The sequence below is a fragment of the Lynx canadensis genome, chromosome C1, assembly GCF_007474595.2.
Source record: "Lynx canadensis isolate LIC74 chromosome C1, mLynCan4.pri.v2, whole genome shotgun sequence".
NCBI lineage: Eukaryota > Metazoa > Chordata > Mammalia > Carnivora > Felidae > Lynx > Lynx canadensis.
In genome coordinates this window covers 122,581,589-122,603,559 of record NC_044310.1, presented here as the reverse complement: position 1 = coordinate 122,603,559, position 21,971 = coordinate 122,581,589, and positions in this window count along the sequence as shown.

Below are 21,971 nucleotides of genomic sequence, written 5' to 3'. Positions count from 1 at the left end.
ATGGACTCCTCAACTGGCATCATCTTGGGCAGCTGCCTTACTATCTCTAAACTTTTTTTTTTTCTCATCTGTAAGGGAAAGGACTGGACTAGTGATTGGCTATGCACTTCCATAACAACTGTTAATAATAATAATAAAAAAACCAACTATTAAAACATTGTGGCCTCCATATTCAATTTCCTCCTTACCTTAAACTAGTGGTTCTCAAAAATTTTGGTTTTGGGTACTCTCACATTTTTTTTTTTAAGCAATTGAGAAACCCAAAGAGCTATTGTTTATATGGGTCATATCTCTTGATATTAACTGTATTTTAAATTTAAACTGAGAAATTTTAAAAGTATTAATTAAGAATCGCAATCACATACCTATTATATAACAACATAAGTGACATGTTTTTATGAAAAGTAACTATAATTTTGAATCAAAACAAAATGTCTTTAATGTCTGCCTTAAGAGAAAATAGATGGATTTTCATATCTAGGTCTGCATTCAGTGTGTTGCAATTTGTTATTTTGGTTAACGTACATACAGGCAATTGAGTTCACATAGAAATGTGGTTAGAAAATAGAGGAGTATGTTAATAGATTTTTCAGTAATTGTGGGTCTTTTCTTTGATACCTCACCAAACCTCTACTAATAGTAGTTTCTTAATGGTTAGTTGCAATGTGGAATCTGAAACCATAACTAAGTTTTCACTGTAGAAAGATTATTGTACTGTTTGTACTTTGAATCTTACCCATATGAGATTCTTTAACATCATGCTTTGGTCATTTAGAAAATATTGGTTTACTGACTTAATTGTTCCAAATGTTGACAAATTTCATTATGTAATATTAAAAATATCAAATTTGTTAATATCATCACCAATCTCATCAGAAAAGTCTTTATATTGGGAAGATGGTAATCTCACATGACAGACATGGTTTCTTAAATTCTAATTTTGGCTTGATAGGTCAGATTTTATTGTTGGTAACAGCGTCAATTGTTTTCCTAGTCATAGACTTAGGTTGTTCATCTTAGAGAAAATATCTGCTAAATATCCAACCGTGAATAACCATAGTTTGTCAGTCATTTGTTTTTTTCTTTTTATTTTCTTTATAATTTTTTAATGTTTATTTATTTTGATAGAGAGAGACAGAGTATGAGCAGGGGAGGGGCAGAGAGAGAGAGGGAAGCACAGAATTCGAAGCAGGCTCCAGACTGAGCTGTCAGCACAGAGCCACATGAGGGACTCGAACTCAGAAGCTGTGAGATCATGACCTGAGCCAAACTCGGAAGCTTAACTGATTGAACCACTCAGGTGACCCTATCATTTGTTTTTTCAAGTAAAAATTCTATTCCTCTGAAAAACAGCCAACTTACAGCTTAATTGCATAATCATTGTACTTTGGTTAATAGTAGTGCTTTTTGCAATTTTAAGAAGTCTTTTGATGAATGTATAATACAAAAGCATTATAAGAAAGAATATGTGAGAGGTATATATTTTGTGATTTATGTATCTGAAGATACCTTTGTTCGATCTTCCTACTTGATTAATAGATTGACTAGTTGTAGAGTTCTGTGTTAGACATAATTTTCCTTAAGTGTGTTGTTCCACTGGGCCTACTAGTTTCCAAAATTACTGTTGAGAAACTCATGGACACTTTGATCTTTGATTCCTCATCATTTATGTAAAACACTTTGATTTTTACTCCATGGAATCTCTTAGCAACTTTGTTCAATATATTCTAAAATTTCACATTGATTTTGTTTTTTCTTTTTTCTTTTTATTTTTTTGAATTAGGCACTCAGTGGGTACTTTCAATATGAATATATGATCCTTCCATTTCTGGAATATTTCAAAATTATTTGGTTGATCATTTCTTCCTTACTGTTCTGTTCCCTTTCTAGAATTCCTAGAATTTATGTATCAGACCACTGCAAAGAGGTCTTCTAATTTTTTCTTTCCTATCTCTAAAAATGCTGTTTATGTGTGTTTCCCTAAGTTTACATTACATTAATTTTAAATTCTAATATCATTATCATGTTTTTGATTTTTTAAGAGTTTTTTTCCCCTTGAATGCTCCTCTAATTTTTTAAATGAGTTTTCTGTTTTGTTTCATGGATATAATATCTTCTCTATCACTCTTAATGATAGTGTCTTTTGTACTTATATTTTTTCTCTTCATCGAATTTATTTCTTCCAACTCGCTTTTTCCCCTATTTATTTCATTTAATTTTGTCTCTTAGAGATAGAGAATTTTCTGAAATGTCTAATAATCCTTAGTTTCCTACTCATGATATAGAATAAGAGATCAAAATGTGATTAAACCTCTGAACACATGGTCAGGGCTCACAGAGTTTGATCTTCTTTATAGGGTGATCAGGGTGGGTTGTTAGGGCTCTTAATGTCAGTGTGTTTTGGCTTTTCCTTGGGCTTCCCAATCTCTTACCTGGAAAATATAGACCTGCCTATCAGAGTCTGGACATGAAGAAAGGAGGAAAGGAGTTTGGTCAACACTCCACATGTGCTTGGTATTCACTCTTATTGATTTTTGGAGAGCATCTAGCTTTTCAAATGCATCTGGTGTTCCCTTGTGCTAATACTCTATGCTTGAACTTAGCCAAAAGACAGAGGAGCAATTGCTAAAACCATCTGTTTATAGTCACAGAGTTGAACTCTTCAGAAATTCACAGATAAACCTCCAGATAGTCACCTAGAGGCATAGAGTAGGGAAGGGTTCTGGAGATGTAATAATTTCTAAAAAAAAAAAAAAAAAAACAAACAACTTTAAATCAATTATCATTTTGCTCTTCATCTAAACTCCCCTTCCCTACCAGTTCTAAATGTATCTGGGGCTGTCCCTTCTTGGACATTTCAATAGTTCTGATGTACAAATAGGATTCTCAGTCTTCCATGGTACCTGCTTTAGGCTTCCACTGCTTTCAGTTTGGTAGATCACTTAATGCTTATCTTTCAACCTTCCAAATTTTGTTGTAATTGAAACTTCTTTTTTGCTTGCCATCCTTGTAAGTTTATATCTTTAAAGGTAAAAATATGTCTTTACTCATCCAGTGGTTTTTTTAGAGGGAGCAAAGTTAGATGCATATATTCAACTTGGTATCCTTCTCTGCATTTGCCCTTTTTTATATTTTAAAGTAGAACTGAAATGACTTAACCACCACAGTGAATAGTGTGGCCAGTTCAGGAAACCAGCAATAGTGGAGTAAGAACTTGGGACTCTGGTGATTTTTAACCTGTGCAATGCAGGGTGCTGGTCCTCTACCAAGCTTGCCCTGATATACTTGTAAACCACTCTTTGTCATTACAGCTGTGGCCTTTTCAGCTAGACTCTTACTTCTCTAGCACACCTTTTGTTTATATTTGATTTGACTGTGCACAATTCTTCTCAGTAAGTAGGTGTTTATGCCTCTTATGACTTTCCTCTAGCCCAGTCCTCACTCATTCATCCCCATAAGCCAGTGCTAACTCAAATATGTTTATTTTCTCACCTTTATTCACCCTTTGACCCATTGAAATCTGATGTCTCTTTTATAATTCCATCAAAAATGCTCTGAGAAATATAACTTATTTTTTTTATTCTTTCTCCCTTTATTTACATTTTTAACCACCCCTGCCACACACACGCGCGCACACACACACACACACACCACTGGGTGGTCATACAGTCACAGCTATTGCGAGGTTGATGTGCTTTTGCATTGTCGAAATGTGACTTATTTTTTGCTGGACTTGATAAACAGGTTTTATTTGATAATTAATAATACATGCAATCATTGATCTATGTACATAGTAGGCACTAAACCATTTCATGGTGTATGAAGGATTTTGACCCATAATTTTATCTCTCAAAACACTTACGGGAAATTTAGTAAATATAGCAGTAATACAAAACCCAGTTACTAAAATCAGAATGTGATTAATATCATAAAAGAGACAAAGATAAAATATGAGAAGGAAGAAATTAGTTTTATTTGGAGAAATACAAAAGAAAATTTGATGGAAGAACTTAGATTTTAAACAACCATGCAAAGATGTGCAGTGATTGGGCATGGCAGGGAGGGAATAACATTAGCACTTTTCCAATCTTTTTGCACAAGTTCAGAAGTAATTCTTTTAACTTTGGTTTTAGGATCTTCCTGGAATGGCACAATAGCTAGCCTGTGAGAGGAGGGGATAGTTTGAGTCAGGGTCCTTTAATTGCACTTCACAAAGGTTATAAATGTTTGATTTGTTTCAAGATTTCTCCCTGGATTTTCATTCCACAAGACTGGATGTGTGGTTTTAATGTTGTTGAGATAGAAGAAAATTTCCAAATAAACATTTTATTCTCTTATAAAAAGTACACAATACAAAGCACACCTGCTGTGATACCTCTTTATTTCTACAACCATAGAAGTTAGTCCTTTGAGTTGGACGCTATCTGAAGATGGGGATATATGCTTGCTATCTGTTTATTGTAAAATAGAGGGGACTAGGTTCTAGAAATACATGATTCCGCTGCTGATTAGGAAGTATGGATTGTGCAGTGGGACCCAGGTCTGAATGCCTGCCAAAGCTCTCCAAATGACAATAGTGATTGCTTTTTTGGGTTTATTAATTACCTACCTTAAATGTGAACTTCATGCAGATCATAAATGTTGGGATAGCCCTCAGAACAGAAAGGATTGAGACCAGGAGGAATGGGTGACCAGGGACCTATAGTCAAAGTTCCTAATAGTTGGACCCTGGAACTTTAGAATTGTGTAAGGTGGCTTGGGGGACTACTGTCACTAATAGCTGAACTGGATGAAGTAAAGTCTGTTCCTGGGTGTTGAGGGAACTATAATGCAGTGGATTTTATGTGTGCATTTCTGTCTTCACAGTGATTTATTACTTTGGCCATAGAGAGAATTTATTGAAGGCATTTGTCAGCAGTTGCAGAGCAGAAATTGTTTTTGCTTACATGAGGAGTTACCACCAATGTTTATTTCTGTGTATTCTGTGTATTCATGGACACATCTCTACGTAGAACTGGACATTTCTATAGCACTTTTGGGGGTCCTGTTTGTTGAATTATTTCAACTGGAGAACTACAGGTTAGGAGAGCTCCAAAAATTTCTCGTGATGGAATAATGGCTATCTATTTTGGTGTTCTATGAATTTAGGGTTTTGATCACATTTTCAGTTGACAGTTTTGCAAAGAGAACTATTCTACAAAACATAAATGTCACATTAAAAATGAAAGCATAAGACTGAATGACATTAGCAGAGATAATGTGGTGTCTTTCTGTTAGTGTGGAATGCCACTTTGGGTAAGAAATAATTTCTGAGGTGTTGATATTTGATTCTGGTTGATGAAAAACAGGGGAAAGTGAAACCTGTCAGGAATGTCAGTCAACTGATCTGTGATGGCTAGGCACCCTGTATATACCGTGTATTATACATATATAATATATACCCAGTAATTAGAAGAAAGTAATCATCAGGATAGGTGCAAATTATAATCATGAAGGGAAGTCAGGGATCAGCCAAACATCCAGCCTAAGGAGTTTGTGGTAATGGCTAAGAGATGAAACAAGGAAAGAAGAGTGAAAATATAATCAGAAAGCCAAATCCAATAAAAACAGATATAGAGACGGACAACTCATACTCATTAATGGCTGTTGGATTGGTTCTTAATGGATGTGGAAATGGGGAGTCAGTTTGAGAGCTTAATTGTCACAAGCTAGACAACAATTTCCCATATCAATTCTAATCCCTCCTTGTATGTATTTGGCTTTTGGCCATACCTTGTGAGTGAGGATAATAAAATGCCTTATTATTTAAATTGGAAGGTAAATTGAAAATGTAAAGCAAATTCTCCCCAGATGATATTGACTTATATCCATATATTTATAAATCATCATCTTCATGATTCCTTAAACATATTGTTTAGTTGCAATATATGTGACAGGATTGTACAGAGGTGGGTTGTAGACAGTGAGTCATACAGAAGTTGACCACCTAAAATAAAAGTGAATTTAGATGTTTATTTTTTCCTCATAAACTTGCATTTGTTGCTACCTGAGAGTTCATAGTACTGTCTTTAGGATCTTTAAAGCACTCGTTGAAATGATTCCTACTGAAAGAATGAAAATTGTGACTTCTACCTTTTGTTGTGTTAGTGAAGTTAAAATGCTTAGAAGGATAAAAGAATATTTCACTGGTATAGCACAGTGGTTAAGAGTATATACCCTGGATGTTGTCATACCTGACTTCTCTGCCACCAGCCAAAGTCCTCAGCCTTTGTAGAGTTATATATACCAGCAGGGGGAAAGCCTACACCATTAGCTTACACTCAACTCTGTTATTTTCCTGCAAACAAGAATTGTTACAGGTCTATGTCCTACCCCTTATTATCCCAGGAAAATATACTATGAAAACCCTGTTGATTACAGGACACATAGGATAAGGAAGTTCTGTCTTCCTTCCTTCCTTCCTTCCTTCCTTCCTTCCTTCCTTCCTTCCTTCCTTCCTATCCTCTATCTATCTATCTATCTATCTATCTATCTATCTAATCTCTTCTAAATGAACTTGTCATAGGCTGCAGAGGCTTAGATTTGAACATGGTGGCATTTTGAGGCAGACTGGAATAGAGAGGCATATGGATCTGCAGTATAAAAAAAAAAAAGGAACAACAGGGTTGTGGTTATTAGGGCTGTTTAATACTATTCTGATTCCATTTCCTCTTTGGGCACAAAATGGAAGTCACTTCCTTATTACCTAAATTTGGTTGTGACTATTAACTGGCTTTGGCCAATGGAATGCAAATAGAGGTGGGATATACCATTACTGAGCAGAAGACTTTAAATGAGAGGATGGTTTTCTTCCCTCTGCCATGCTGATTGTGGAAGTTTATATCAAGATGGAGTGTTCATCAGTCTGAGTTCTCTTAGGTAGGAAGAATCTCTCTGCTAACCTAGTACTGACATATAGCATTACAAGAAATAAACCTTCATTATTTTAAGCCACTGAGATTTTGAGGTTATTTATTATTGTAGCATAACCTTGTATGTTTTGATGGACATATGTTGTTTCTAGGAAAGATAAATTCTTAAAGAGAGTGTAGCAATTAGAATTATGCCAGTGACATCCACCTGGATTAAATCAGAAACAGTCTGAATCTGAGCAGTTACCAGAGCAGATGCCATTTATGGAGAAAGAGGTAGAAGGCAGGGGTTAGGATGAAAAGTTTTAATGAGAAATGCAAAGGACTTGGTGGGTAGGACAAGCAGAAGACCATGACATACACAGTGGGTGTTAAGAGGAGGAGGTGGTTTCCTCTATGCTTATGTGGAACTTGGATTCTCTATAATGGACTCCAAATATCAAAGAAAAAGTGTAATGGCTTTGCAGCTAGTATCCTAATTGACTAAGGCAGAGGGCTTTCCTAAGCTTGTAATCGGTAGATCACCACTGTGGCCAGCTGGTTAGGGCTAGAGCATACAGGGCCTGAATCACAGATAAAGCGATTTATAGTAGAGTCTACCTGACAATGTGACAATGTTTTTTCTAAAGAAATATTTTCATTAAGCTAATTTTAGCTCTCTATTTCCCAGATCCAACAATAGTTGTTCAACTAACCTTCTGAGTTATATTTTCTAAAATTAGCACCACCTTCCTTATCTTTTTGTGAGGAGGCTGGAAGTGGTCATTCCTAATTTTCTGCAAACAGAGGCCCCTGAAAATAACATTTTTATATGACTTTTACTACTGTTGGTTAAATATAAAATTGGTTCTTTGGATTAAATTGTCTAAAATTTTGGGGTGCCCGTGTGGCTTAGTCGGTTAAGCGTCTGACTTCAGCTTAGGTCATGATCTCATCATTCCTGAGTTCAAGCCTCACATCGGGCTCTGTGCTGACAGCTCAGAGCCTGGAGCCTGTTTAGGATTCTGTCTGTCTGTCTGTCTGTCTGTCTGTCTGTCTGTCTCTCTCTCTCTCTGTCCCTTCCCAGCTTGTGCTCTCTCTCTCTCTCAAAAATAAATAAACATTAAATAATTTTTTTAAATAAAAAAATGTCGGGCACCTTTTGGAATGAGCACTGGGTGTTGTATGGAAACCAATGTGACAATAAATTTCATATGTTGAAAAAAAGATACATTTTGTGAAAAAATAAATAAATAAATGTCTAAAATTTCTAGTTCACTATGATTCACTGTATAGTGTTTCCTGAGTAGATCTAAACATTTTAAAAAATCTTACCATGTGAAAAACTATGATGGAATTTTGCAGCTGTTTTCACACTAAACATACTGAACCAAATATATCCCAATTAGAATAATTGTATATGAATGTATCCTTCTTAAACAGTATTTATATTTTTTTAGCATTTCACTAAAGTCTTTAGATCTCTATCTTTTCTGGTTGTACATTCAATTGAACATATTAAGACACAGCAGATTTCAAAAAATTATGAAAAATCTGTATGTTTGAAATAGAAATGTTAAAATTGCTATGGTTTTAATTTTCTTGATTCATGAGATGATAATGTGGCAGGGAAAATATCAAAAATGAGATTTGGGTGGTACATTTTATTTTGAACAATTGATTTTTCTTGACTGTGGGATGTGGAAAGAGAGTATATGGTGTAGACTAGTCATCCTTTTCTCTTAATGTACATTCTCTCCTTTTTATTTGTAAAATTCAACATTGGGCAAGGATTTTAGGTGGATTTTTGTCATTTACCTATAGATAGTAATGCCAGTGGTGTTTGTTCCTTCGTTTGTTTGTTTGTTTGTTCATTTGTTTTGGCATCCTCTCTGCCTTCCAAGTGGGGATAGAAGAGAGTTTTGAAGAATTTTGGAAAAGGAATGAATTCTCATGTGACCACCGTGATTGCAATCTAGCTGCCCATGCCCTCTTTGTGTCAGGCATCTAAATATTGGCTCTCATACTAGTTGTACCTTCCATACTGTATGATATGGGTGAGAAATTCTATCTTAAGTTTTGTACCCTTTCCCTCTGCCCCCCCCCTGCCATTATTCCTGGACTACCCAGATAATTTAGTTTGGAGATTCCTCAGATATCTGCTACTAAGAAGTATCTAAGGAAGAGGAGCTGAGTCAACCCTACTGGTATAGGATATTTATTTCTTTAGAGATATCATGCTGTTCAGTATATGTTGTATGGTTCATGGGCTTGTTCACTGGGTCATATGCTTTGAATTTTTTTTTACGTTATTAATTTTTTTCCATTCTTGTTATTATTTGTTCCCTTGTATCTTGAGTTTGTTTTACCATTCTTTTTATTACTTCTTGAGATCAACATTTGGCTTATTAATTATTAATTTTATGCCTTTCTGCATTTCTAATATGTATATTTACATACATACATTTTCTCTAAATACTGATTTAGCTGGATCTCACATAAGATGCAATTTTCATGATTTTCAGATACATGTTTTTAAATTTCTAATATAAAATATTCTTCATTTTATGGATTATTCAAATTATCATATGCAATAAAAATATAATGTATGCCACAGTATCAACCATATTTGTGGTTTAAAATCTTAACCTTTGAGTCACCAGATTTCTTGGTCCTCTGGTTTACTCAATATCTTGTTATGATGCTGCTACCCAGATTCTTGGAAATAGCTTTTGCCTGTTTTTTATTGGCTCCATGTTCTCATGATTTCCTTGATTACTCCAGTACTCTGCTGTTAACCTTTCTGGCTTCAGAATGCTTGATCTTGCTACTGCCTAATCCTTACCTCTACTGTGCTGCCAGAACTATTACCCTTGGAAACTCAGCGATTCACAAACATTTGGTGAAGAATGTTTAGATCCTTTTCCTATTTCAGAACAGGAAATATTTCTTAAGAATAACACATAAATTTAATCATGTCACCAAACTTATTAGTTTATTTCTTCTCACACTAATGTTAATTAGTATTGTTTTTGGCCCCTCATAAAGCTTCCTGAGAGCTTCATGCAGTTCAATCTTATAAACTTGGCATTTCACCAGCAAGATATATGTCTGATGAGTAAAAAGGGTTAGTCTTCAAAAATACATGAGACGTACACACTCAGCTTAGGCCGCGTTCAATACTTTATAATAAATATTGGGAAATAATATACTACATTAAGTCAAGCCTACTGGATCTCTTATTTCCAACTAGGATATTTTCATACTTGTTGGTGCTAATGTGACCACAGGGAGTGGTTACTCTGTAGAAACCTTACTCATAACCATTTATGACTTATTTTGCAAAAATGAATGTCATTTGGGGCAGAGAGGTAACTACGTGGGAAGTTGGATTGGCATGAGCTAGATACTAGTTTGTCCCAGGGAATTTTTTTTAAAAATGACCTCAAGGAAAGAGATGGTTAAAATTTGAAAAAAAAAATGTTTGGTGCAACGTCTAGTAACTATTATGTTTGAAAACTTTTTTATATACCATAAGCTTTCTCACAGCTTACAGAATAAGAATAGTCAGTATCTTAGCCGGCTGTCACTGTCGAATTTCTTACATATCCGTAGAAGATGTAAATCCTTTACCATACTTATGTTAAAACCTACAATGTTAAATCAGGCAACAGGTCTTTTCCCAGCATTTACTGCTGTTTTGATTGCAAAAACTACCTAGGAAGAAAATAATTTAGTATCAGAATGAGAATGAATTATAGTAAAAAAAAATGTGAGCAGAGAGGGAGAGAGAGGCAGATTCCTTTTGCACTGGGAAAAAAAAAAGTATAAAGTGGTTAGAATCCGGGGAGTTGAGAGTATCCCTTTAAACTGTGGTACTGCAATTGATCTCTGTATGTTTTCTGGTATCCGTCTCTTTGAAAGGAGAATGAGAGCCAAGATCATTGGCTGTACTCTAAAGCTGTCACATCTCAGTACTGAAAAGGTACAGTACAAGTGAATTGCAACAGTCTGTAGCTTTCTTTTCCATATCGTCAAGAGCTTTGAGACTGATGAACCAAATGAATGCTTTATTTAGGACTGAGATACAGATCCCTCCAATCTGACAGCGTTTCAGCCTCCGGAGTGAGAAAGCAGCAGCAGCAGAAGAAGCAGAAGCAACAGCAGTAGCAACAGCAACAGCAGCAGCCCCTGCTCAAGTCCAGTAGAGGAGACTTGATCACCAATTCATCCTGGAAGTCCACCTGGGATCGTGCGCTGTCCAGGGTCCTGAAAAATGAACCAAACGGCCAGCGTGTCCCATCACATCAAGTGTCAACCCTCGAAAACTGTCAAGGTAGGAACCCAGGTTTCCTTCTTCCCTCTGTTTCTGCATATGTATCTTCATTCATCTCCTGAACACATGAATGTTGGTATGGCAGGGCACTGACAGTGAAGACAGCTAGTTGCTCTGAGTTTAAATGAAAGATTGGATCTAAGTAAAGAGTTTAGTTCTGTTTGTATGTGTGTATAGACTGGAGAGAGTAGTTTTCACTTAACAATTCATTTACCTTGATGACTTTTGCTTTTTTGATTGAGACTCTATCAGTGGTATATTTTAGGAAGAAAGTTTAGTGAGCTTTGAGCTTCCAGAGGAGTTTTTATTCCATGTCCGTTTTCTTGATGAAACTGGTGAAGAATTTGCAAACTGCTGAAAACAGATAATATTAAATTGAATACAAATTTTATAATAACATTTCATTGTCATATGGATTTGGGACTTCTTATCCTTTTCATAGAAAAACATTCATCATTGTGAGTGTTGAACTGTTGGTTATACTAAAGTCACTATAGTGATGGAGTATGAAAGTCTATAGAGGGAGTATACAAACATATGCTATTATCTAAGCCATCATGTAAGGGAGGTGATTGGGGATGCCTTTTAATACAAGTGCTTGTTTTAAATTTGAGGCTTATTTGACATGGCTAAAAGAAAAGGACCAAACTTGGAATTTGACTGTTCTGTTTTAGTTTTAAGTAATGTTTATGTTATCCTCTTTGCTGTTATTTTGGTGTTCTTACTTAAAAGGAGACTTCTTAAAAACAGATTTCAAAGGAAGGATTTATTTTGTCTTGCAATTTATCTGTGTGGATATTTTGCATCCTGGGAGAAAGTGATGGGCTCCTTTGGAACTCTTTCATGGAAAAAAAAAACTGATAACCTGATAGATAATTTTTAGTAACTACAATCTCTAATTCACAAACAGTTGTATGTCTTTTATTGAGATTCCAAAATTCGACATGACTGGCTTTTTGTGCTTATGTTACTTTTGGTTTATATCTCAGGTCTTTGAAAATACTGCATAGACTGTCATTAGACAATATAATTTTCAGCAGTAAGTTTTTTCTTGTGAACTTACCTACCCTTTGTCAGTCTTTGAGTTATAAATATACCATACACTGAACTCCATTTATGTGCAATTATTTTTAAAAGCAACGAAGTCTCCAGGATGTATCAAATGGTATATAGTTAGACTCTCAGCATATATAAACATATAAAGTTAACTATAACCATAAAGAACTAAAATTCAGATAATTTTCACCATCTCTAATGGCAAAAGCAGTGCCTTTCTCAGCATTGAATTTTTTGTATGGTGTCCAAGTTTAGAAATAAAATACTATGCTTTAGTATATAAGTTTTCCTCTGTATGTCACATTCCCATATATGTCATTTATGTAAGCATACCATCACTGAACAATGACTAAACAGTACGTATATGACACTCCACATTGTGATACATAAACTCTGGTGGGAAATATGTGTTGTAGCCTAAAGTGGGATAGAATTATGAACTGGCTCTCTACCTTTGAGTATGTTTGGAAACCCATAAAATGACCAGCAGCTTTCTGTTTAAGTGTTTGAGGTCACAAGAATCAAGTGTTTTATTTGCCCTTTTATTTATTGGATAAGGACAAATGAATGCTACTTTCTGGACTTAAAATTACTTTCCTTATTGGTCCTCTGGCATTGACTGCCCTCAGACAAACTATGAAGGCAGAAAAAAAAAAAAAACGTTTCTAGTCTAAGGGTTTTGCATCATCTTGCTGATCTTGCAGATGCTCTTTTTTTTTTCATTCTAACTGCAGCCATTGAACTGAAATGAAAGGCATCATAAAAATTGGACAACCCACCACTTAGCAATGTATTACATTAATGGCTTAATGAAGAAATCTTGAATCAAAGCACTGGATTATTTGGTTAATTATACAAGTTAAGTTCTTTTGTGTTGTCCCCACCCCCCATATTGCTCTGGGGAGCAAAAGATGCTTGTGATGTTCATAAAGTATATAAAGTTGCAAGCATTGAACTATTAAGGGAGTAATTACTTGAGTATTTTCCAATTTGCAACAGTAAAAGGGGATGAGTGGAAAAGCTCTCTTACTTCAAATTATGTGCTCAATTATGAAACATTTATGGCTTTTGGAATTTATACTAAAAATGGCTATCTATATTTAGGTAATGCATTAGCCTATGAACACAATGCGGCAACAACCTAAGGAAAAACCCTGAGATGAGAGGTTTTTGGAAAGCTATTAGATACTGGAGCTCAAAAGACATTTTGGATTTTTGGAATATATCTTCTTTTTTTTCAAGAATGATTTTTTTTTTAGAGTTAATTTTCCCCTCACTCTTAAAGTTACTATCTGAAAACTTTAAGCAAAACTCCCTTATGGAATCTGATTGGCCTGCAGGTAATGATAAGTGACCCACTTTGGGGCTCCAGAAATATCCAGATACTTAATAACTTGTAAATTGCTCCATTTTGGAAATTCTAAAACCTCTAGGGACTCCCCCCACCCCCTCACAGTTCAGAGTAATAATCCTCTAGGGAATTGTTCCCCCTTTTGTCAATGTAGTAAATGCTGACTGTTCCTTCTCTTGACAGTTTAACTACTGCTAAAAAAGAATGCAATGGGAATGAACAAAAATGAATTGCTTTGGCTAAAAATAGCTTTAAGGGCCAAAATGTGTGGGAGGAGAAAGAACAGGTGTGTTTATATGTCGTTTCTCCAGCTGAAGTTTAAAAAGTGATGATATCTGCAGTGAGTCAAATTTAGCGGCTGCTGCCAGTGAAAGCTGTTTGTGGTCAGAGTGGTGGCAGAGCTGAAGAAGGAGGCGTTGGGAGGAGTCATGATGGAATAAAATGGTCAACATTATTCAGGTTGCTTGACATTTGTTTTTGTCATTCTGGCCATTCTCCAGCTCTACCAGTCCCTGACACATTTGTCCTGATGTACTTGAGCAGGTATGTTCCTGTAGTCAAAACTGATAAGAGAACAGAGCAGAGGAAGTCAAATTAAGGTGTCAGATCTCTTTGGACAAAATGTTGAATGCAATGCAGTCATAAAACCCTCTCTCATTTTAGAGCTTGAAAAGCAATAAAGCTTTTCCTGAAATGATTACAAATCTTACCGTCAAGGTAGCAGCACTCTAAAAAAAGAATCTTTGAGATCTGTAATGGAAAGTTTTAGGGACAATCTGGGAATGCTAAATACAGATCTAATCTTGGCTTATTATAAACTTCATTTCTGAAAAATTGTCCCCACTTTAGGCAACAAACTTGGTTTTTTCTTCCCTGTCTTAGCTTCTCTTGGTTAAACTGAAAGCAAATTAAATCTTCCAGTCAAATCTCTGAACTTCGTTTACTTTTTCTTTCAGCAGAATTTCAAATTTAGAGCTTTGCCTTAAAAAAAGTGACAGTTTTTTTTCTTTTTTCATATTTTAATAGAAATCATTCACCCATGTATTTCTAAGGGTAGTAGAAGAATGGTCCATCTTTTCTCTGAAGTTAGAAGTTGTGTGTGAATCCTCAGGGTGGGTGATTCCTCAATCAGGAATCATACCTATTTTATTTTATTATCGAACTCCAAAATATAGTGCACAATATTTCTTTACTTTTCTCATCTAGTGACTCTTTCATATCAATGTCTTTTCTTTTTTTAAGACAGACATGGCTTATTCTATCACTACCTTCACACTCAGGTTCCCAGGTTCTCAGATCTGTGTAAATGGATCCCAAAAGCTTCTTTTTTAAAAATTTATTATTTATTTATGTATGTAGGTATGTATGTATGTACATACAAATTCCTGGACAAATAGCTACACATTTTTACAAAGTGTATTTAAAGGTGTATTTAGGATTTTCATTTTCTTCAGAGTAGAACATCTATGAGCAGACAAATACTTTTCATGACAATTTGATTGTCTTTATATTGTAATATTGAAGTGTTAGGCAAATACAGACATTTTCTCTTTACCACCTCTAATCCACAGCTCCATCCAAAACTGTTGTGTGTGAAACAGGAGATAAAATTAGGTAGTAAAAGAGGATGAAAATCTTCTCATATGTACATTTTTTATTAAATCTGTGTGCCTGAGGGCATGGTCATTAGAAAATAATTTGTGTCTTAGCCATTGGTATTTTGGAGTGTGACATTGTGATAAGTTGGCATGGTGAGAATAATTTGGAAATGTACCAATTGACACCACTTTTTACTGATTGGTAATTGCACACTCCAAGTTTAAAGGATGGATACCACATCCATATTTCACATGGCAGTTCAGCTGGTGTTGCATTTTGTCTTAAAGAGTATTTCATAATTGCATCCACAAAAATTTAGAAATATAAAGAGTATATAAGAGAAAATTCCACCTCTATGTCATTGCAATATGCAAAATGTACCTCTCAAATATCACTATTACATGAAATTCTAGAAGAGTATACTATGCTTCTATAGTGTATTTTGACTTAGGGATTCTTCTTGGTCTTTATCCTAAGGACTTTAGTCATAAGGAAAAAAACAAAAAGAAACTTTATTACATTATGATCTCAACACAGACTCAGAAGCACTAAAGAAAGAGTTATCATCGGTATTCAGTGAACCCTATGGTTCCATTTGGCAAGGTACAGATTTTTCTTCAGCATTAGGAGAATGGGCCATTCTCTTAAGTGGTGATATTTGAAGCCAAAAAAGTAGACTTACAAAAAATTAGAATGAAAGACATTGTGTGTGAGAAAAATTTTTTCTCCCTCTTCGAAATGGTCTACATCTTTTTAATTATTCGGAAACAGCTTCCTCATATGCTTAAGGCAAAAATCACAGCCTGTGATGACCATGAATAGGATCACAAGTTAGAAATTCTGCTAATGACCAATTTATAGTCATTTATAGTTTGCATTTATGCTAAGTATTTAAATTTAAATACTTACTCTATAGTCATTAGAATAATGACTGTAGATCCTACTCTTTAAAGGAAGGATTAAATGTTTTTATATTTTTAGTAGAGTGACAGTGTTATGAAGATGGGCTAGTTTTCTATTTTATTCATTTTTTCTTAATAAAATATAAAGTTTCTTATTCAACATTTAAAGTGTTTGAATTGGCAACTTTTACTTTGAAGAAGTATTATAATATAACATATTTTTAGTTAAATTTGAACTTTGAGAAAATATTTAGTAGTATTTCATTTGCTTCTTGGAAAAATAGGTGTTAATAATTTCCTAGAAACTCATGTTTTGCTCAGGTAGTAAAGACATTTTTAGTGACAAATTTGTGATGACAAATCACTAATTTTCACTGAAAATACATAGTTCAACAAATGTAGCATGGAATAAGTGAGCTAAGGTAGCGCTTCTCAAAATGTGGTCCCTGGGCCAACAACATCAGCATCCCCTATGAACTTATTAGAAATGCAAAATTCCTGGGCCCTACCCAGACCTATTCTACTAGAAATTCTGGGGATAGGAACCAGCAATCTGTTTTTGACAAACCTTCTGGGTGATTTAATGCACATTAAAGTTTCAGAAATCCTGTGCTAAAGAACTACAAAATAAGACAAACTTGTTCTATAGTCCCCCTGTAAGAATTGTCTGTGTTTGAGTATCACAGGTGGAGTCTGAACAATTTCAGAATGATACTTAGGATTATGTAATAATGTGAATTGTGTGAGAGCTGAGATCTCTTCAGGTATATATCTCTTTTATCCCTTACAGGGCTTTCTTGATACAAAGCACTTGACACAATAGACTTTGAATATATATTTGTTGATTATTAAGTGACTGTTAAGGTCTATCATCTCTAAAATGAGCTAAATAAAATTTTAAGACCTTGTTTAATTGGTAACCTAGTGGGAAACCTTGTTCTGTCTTTTAAATTCACAGCACATTTCTTTTAAAAAAAAAAAAAAAACTGTATTGAGATTTTGTTTGGCTTTCAATGGTTCTGTTATCTGATTTGGTTTGAGGGCATTTGGTAATAAACACCTTTTGGTAACTATGGAGATAGTCACACTAAGCAGAAAGTATGTTAGGCAGTTTTCTCCCTTCTTGCCAGCTTCATCTGAAACTTGGCAAAAGAATCTTAGACAGGAATATCACCATAACCTTTCTCCTTTCATTTACGAGTGTTCTTTAGCTATTGGATATGTGCCAGGTTGGTAGGATAGCACTGGAAGCAGTATACTACAACTGAAACAAACAGGTTTATCATTTGTAAACCTGACCTCCTCTGGACAGACTCAGCATGGTATTACATTAGCAGAACCAATTTAACTTAGGTGATAAGCCTTGAAATAAAAGAAGTTTACATTCTGAACAACTTTATCTCTTGGACATTTTTATAGGACTCAGGTTTTTGTTTGTTTTTTTACAGTTAGGATTGGGAAGAAAGATCCATTGCATGCAGTCTTACCTGATATGTACAAATGGAGTGTAGGGCAGATTGGATAGGTTTTCCTTTAGAGGGTCATCCTTAATTTGAATTCTCATTCTCTCTGTATCACAATGGATCATGTAGCCTTGGGGGAAGGCTATTAACCCTGTTCAGGCTTTTCTTCTCACTAGCAGAAGGGCAATAAACTTAAATTATCTACCCAAACAAAAATGCTATGTAAGTGCTTTGTATTATAATTTGTTCTAGTAGCAATTTTTAAGGGATATGACATTTTCATAGAGAACTGTATAGTAAGAATCAATTTTTATGACATAAAAGCTAAGAATTTTATTTGCAATTATTATTAACTATAATGATGATAAAAACTCATTTTGAAGTCACCAGGGAGCTGAAAAGTATCTTCTAATATTGTAGTAACATCTGCAAGATCTCATCATGGATCCGTACCAGGAAGGTAGGGAAAGAAGAATATTGAGTTTAAATGCTATCTAAAGGACTGATTAATTCAATAAAAAGTGCAGCTACTCATCCTGGTGCTTAACTACAAAAATGAAAGATACCTAGCTGCATGGATTGTACATGTGATTGAGTTGAGGAGAAATATATCATGCTGTGTATATAGCCTTCCTACTATCTCTACACCCATTGTTTCCTTTGCTTGTTCTACGCTTCCACCAAATGGTCCTTTTAATAAACCCTACTTTTACTTCAAATCTCAAACAGAATGTTCCCAGTTCTCTAATTCCCTTAGGCAGTAGTCATGGTCTCAACTAATCACCTATGTTCTCACATAATCTTCTCATTGCCTGCTTCATAACAGTTAGTCTTCTTAGGTATAATTATTTGTTTCCATGTAAGTCTTTCTACTACTTCTCTTCCCTCTACTACTCTTCAAGGGTCTTTGTCTTTACTTTTGGCAACTTTAGTGCCTAGTGCTATATCCAGGGTATAACAGGTCCTCAATTAAGATTCTTTGAATGAAGGAACAAAGAGGGCTATGAACTCATTTGTCTTCCTAAGAAATGCAGTCTGACTTTTGAGTTCAGAAACATATTAGTCTTCCTTAACCTAAGCTGAACTGAACATTTTACTTTAAAGTATGTAGGCAACATTTGGAGAGATGACAAAGGGGCCTCAAGGATTGTCACAATAGATATGCTAATTCTCTTGAGAAAGAGTGGTTTCTGTAAGTCAAAAATAGGTTTCACATTACAAGTATCTTTTACATTAGGGTTGAGGAAAGTCTGTCCAAATAGAGGCAATCTTTGCCCCTCTGTTTTGGAACCTGAGTTAGCATAGCAGATACAAGTTGCTGTTGATTTTAATGGATGGTGCCTTGTAGGGGAACTATTAGCTTTGGCCCTGTAGTGAGACTCTTTCTCATCAGAAACCTTAATTTTCAAGATAAATCACTGCTGCTGGGTTTAAAAACACCACTTCTCACAACTCTGGTTTCTAGGATTTTCCCTTAAGAAAAATGGACTCCACTCTATTTTAATGGAAAATAAATAGCATAAAAGTACTTATTGTATTTAGCATATGGGCCCTTTACTTGAATAATTTTTTTCAGACAATAAAGGAATTAGGGTAGGGAAACTATGCCAGGCAGGTATTCTTGACCAAGGAAGGGCAGCTGTAGTAAAATTGTATAAAGGTATAATGGATAGAAGCTTGGACTTACTTTTTCATTATTTTAGTCATTTCACATTTACTGGAAAAAGACTCAAATAGAACAGCACTGCTTGTTTTTAAGGAGCACAGCCCAGGATGCAAACTAATACTATTATAATATAAAATGATAAGTGCTAGGAGGGGTAAATATAAGGTTTGAGTGGCATTTACAAAGCCCAAACCCGATACTATATAGGAGTTAAATTAATTCTTTTTTAATTAAGAAGAGGGGAAGAAAATGTTTCAGACACAGACAAACCTGTGCAAAACATGAAGAAACAAGGCACTGTAACTTCTGAAAGCATTTATTAGTTGAGTGTGACTATGTTATATAATATAAGTGATCAGGATCAGTGAAGAATGAGGTTTCAAATACATGAAAGGGCCTGGACTTTGTGTTATCTCTGAGAATTTGACTCTACTCTGAAGGAAAAGCTTAAAACCAAATATTTCAAAGACAAGATCTAAATTTGGGACCCAGTTTTCTGACCTTGGGAAGCACTCCTAAGGTTTGTGTCTTTAGGTAGAAAGTGAAAATGGTCACACATTCCTGGTCTATCTTCAGGATGATCAGGTACTAAGATATTATTAGCCAGACAGGTGTTACTAAAGGTATATCTTAATAAGAACAAAAGGTTTTTTAACACCTTGATTTTATACGACCCACTTTCATGAATGCTAATAATAGCTGGTCTTTAAAGGCTTTAATTTAGTGGTACCTTTTTAACCCAGAAGAATTTTTTCTGACTAATGACAATCATTGGACTGTACCAAAATATTTCTCTTTAGTATTTGGAGATAACATACAGATAACCATTTTCCTGGCATATTGGTAAGTAATGGTCTTTTGAGCAGTACCAATGCCTCATTACTGACCTCTGTTAGTGGCATTGGATTTAAGCATAAAATATGCCTGGAATTTCAGATGCAGAGGTGAGAAAGCTCTTTCTTTCTTAGTCTCCTGATTACGTAAGCCATATGTTGTCTGATACAGATACCTTGGGTTTCTTGAAGGATTAGTTCCAATGGTCTCCCTCAATAGTTCAGAGCATTTTTCAGAGGAGACAGAAAATACTAAAGTACACTTGATGTGCAACAGTTCTACAACCATAAAATTTTAAGTGTTTCTTAGAGATACCAGATGAGAAAGCTGAGGATTAAAAAGGGAAAGTGGGGGGGGAACCTGGGTGGTTTAGTAGTTTAAGTGTCCAACTCTTGATTTCAGCTCAGATCTTGATCTCAAGGTTGTGACTTCAAGTCCTGCATTGGGATCCACACCAGAGTGAAGCCTTGTTAAACAAAGGAGGGGGAGGAAAGTAGGGGTGCCTGGCAGGCTCGGTCAGAAGAGCCATTTGACTCTTGATCTCAGGGTTATGGGTTTGTGATCCACTTTGGGTGTAGAGATTACTAAAAAAACCCTTTTATTTATTTTTTTAATGTTTGTTTATTTTTGAGAGAGAGAGAGAGAGAGAGAGAGAGAGAGAGAGAGAGAGAGAACGCAAGGTGGGTTGGGGCAGAGAGAAGGGACTGGAGGATCCAAAGCAGGCCAGGACTGACAGCAGTGAGCCCAATGTGTGGCCAGAACTCACGAACTGAGAGATCATGATCTGAGCCAAAGTTGGATGCTCAGCTGACTGAGCCACCCAGGAGCCCCAAAATAAATAAACACTAAAAAGGGAAGGTAGGTGAGGTGCATCCTTTTAAACAAGAACTACCCTGCCCCCTACCACACAAACATCACAAAATAACAGAAAACTCTAAATGAAATGGTTAAAGGAATCAGAAAAAAAAAAATAAGTTCACAAAAGGAAAAGACCATTTGAGGAGTCTGTTAATTCAGTGTCAAAATAACATGACCTAGGACCCAGGTAATTCGCACCATTCTGCGTTGTCTTTCTCAGACTAGCTTCTGTCATGGTCAGTACGTGGCTGTTCCAGTTAGATAATTGGACTGCAGACATGGCAACTGAAAATATTGTGTGGGCAAAGAGAAATTTCTTTCTTGAGTTTGTTTTTTTTTTTAAAGAAAGAATTCCCCACAGATTTCTCCTCAACTCTTGTTGCCTAGAATTAAATCTTACACTGTGTCTTCAGTGTACTTGAAGACACACATGCACATGGTTTAGTACAGGAATGAGGAGGGGGTTATCCAAATAAAAATGGGTTCCTTTAGAAACAATGAAGAAGGTTGGATGGTTTGGACAGAAAAGCCAAAAATATGTACCACAGTGATAAGCAAGAAAGATTTTAGAATTTGATGGATATGTAATACATACCATACTGTGAAAGGTGATGCAATGATATAAGCACTGTTTTGACATGATGTAATAAACTCAAATATCATATTGTCTCTGATTGCTTCATAGCAGAGACCTCCTCTGTGACTTTAGAACAAAAGGATGGGAAGAGAGAATCACAATATTATCTTATTCGGGTAGCCTTTTCTCCTTTGACACTAGATGATTCCATGTTCAATCAATTTGCTTTGTATTGTCAAATGTTTGTTTGTTTGTTTGTTTGTTTTATATGTCTTTGGGATCTTTTCTCTTTGCAGGTGATGAGTTTGGGATGATGAGGGGGAAATTATTATATTCTTCATCCAATAAATAAGGTTGCTCAGGGCCTATCATAGTGACTTCTTCTCTGGTTTCTCTAGGGACTTGGTATTCTGAAGTCCTCAGGAGTATTTATTTAAAC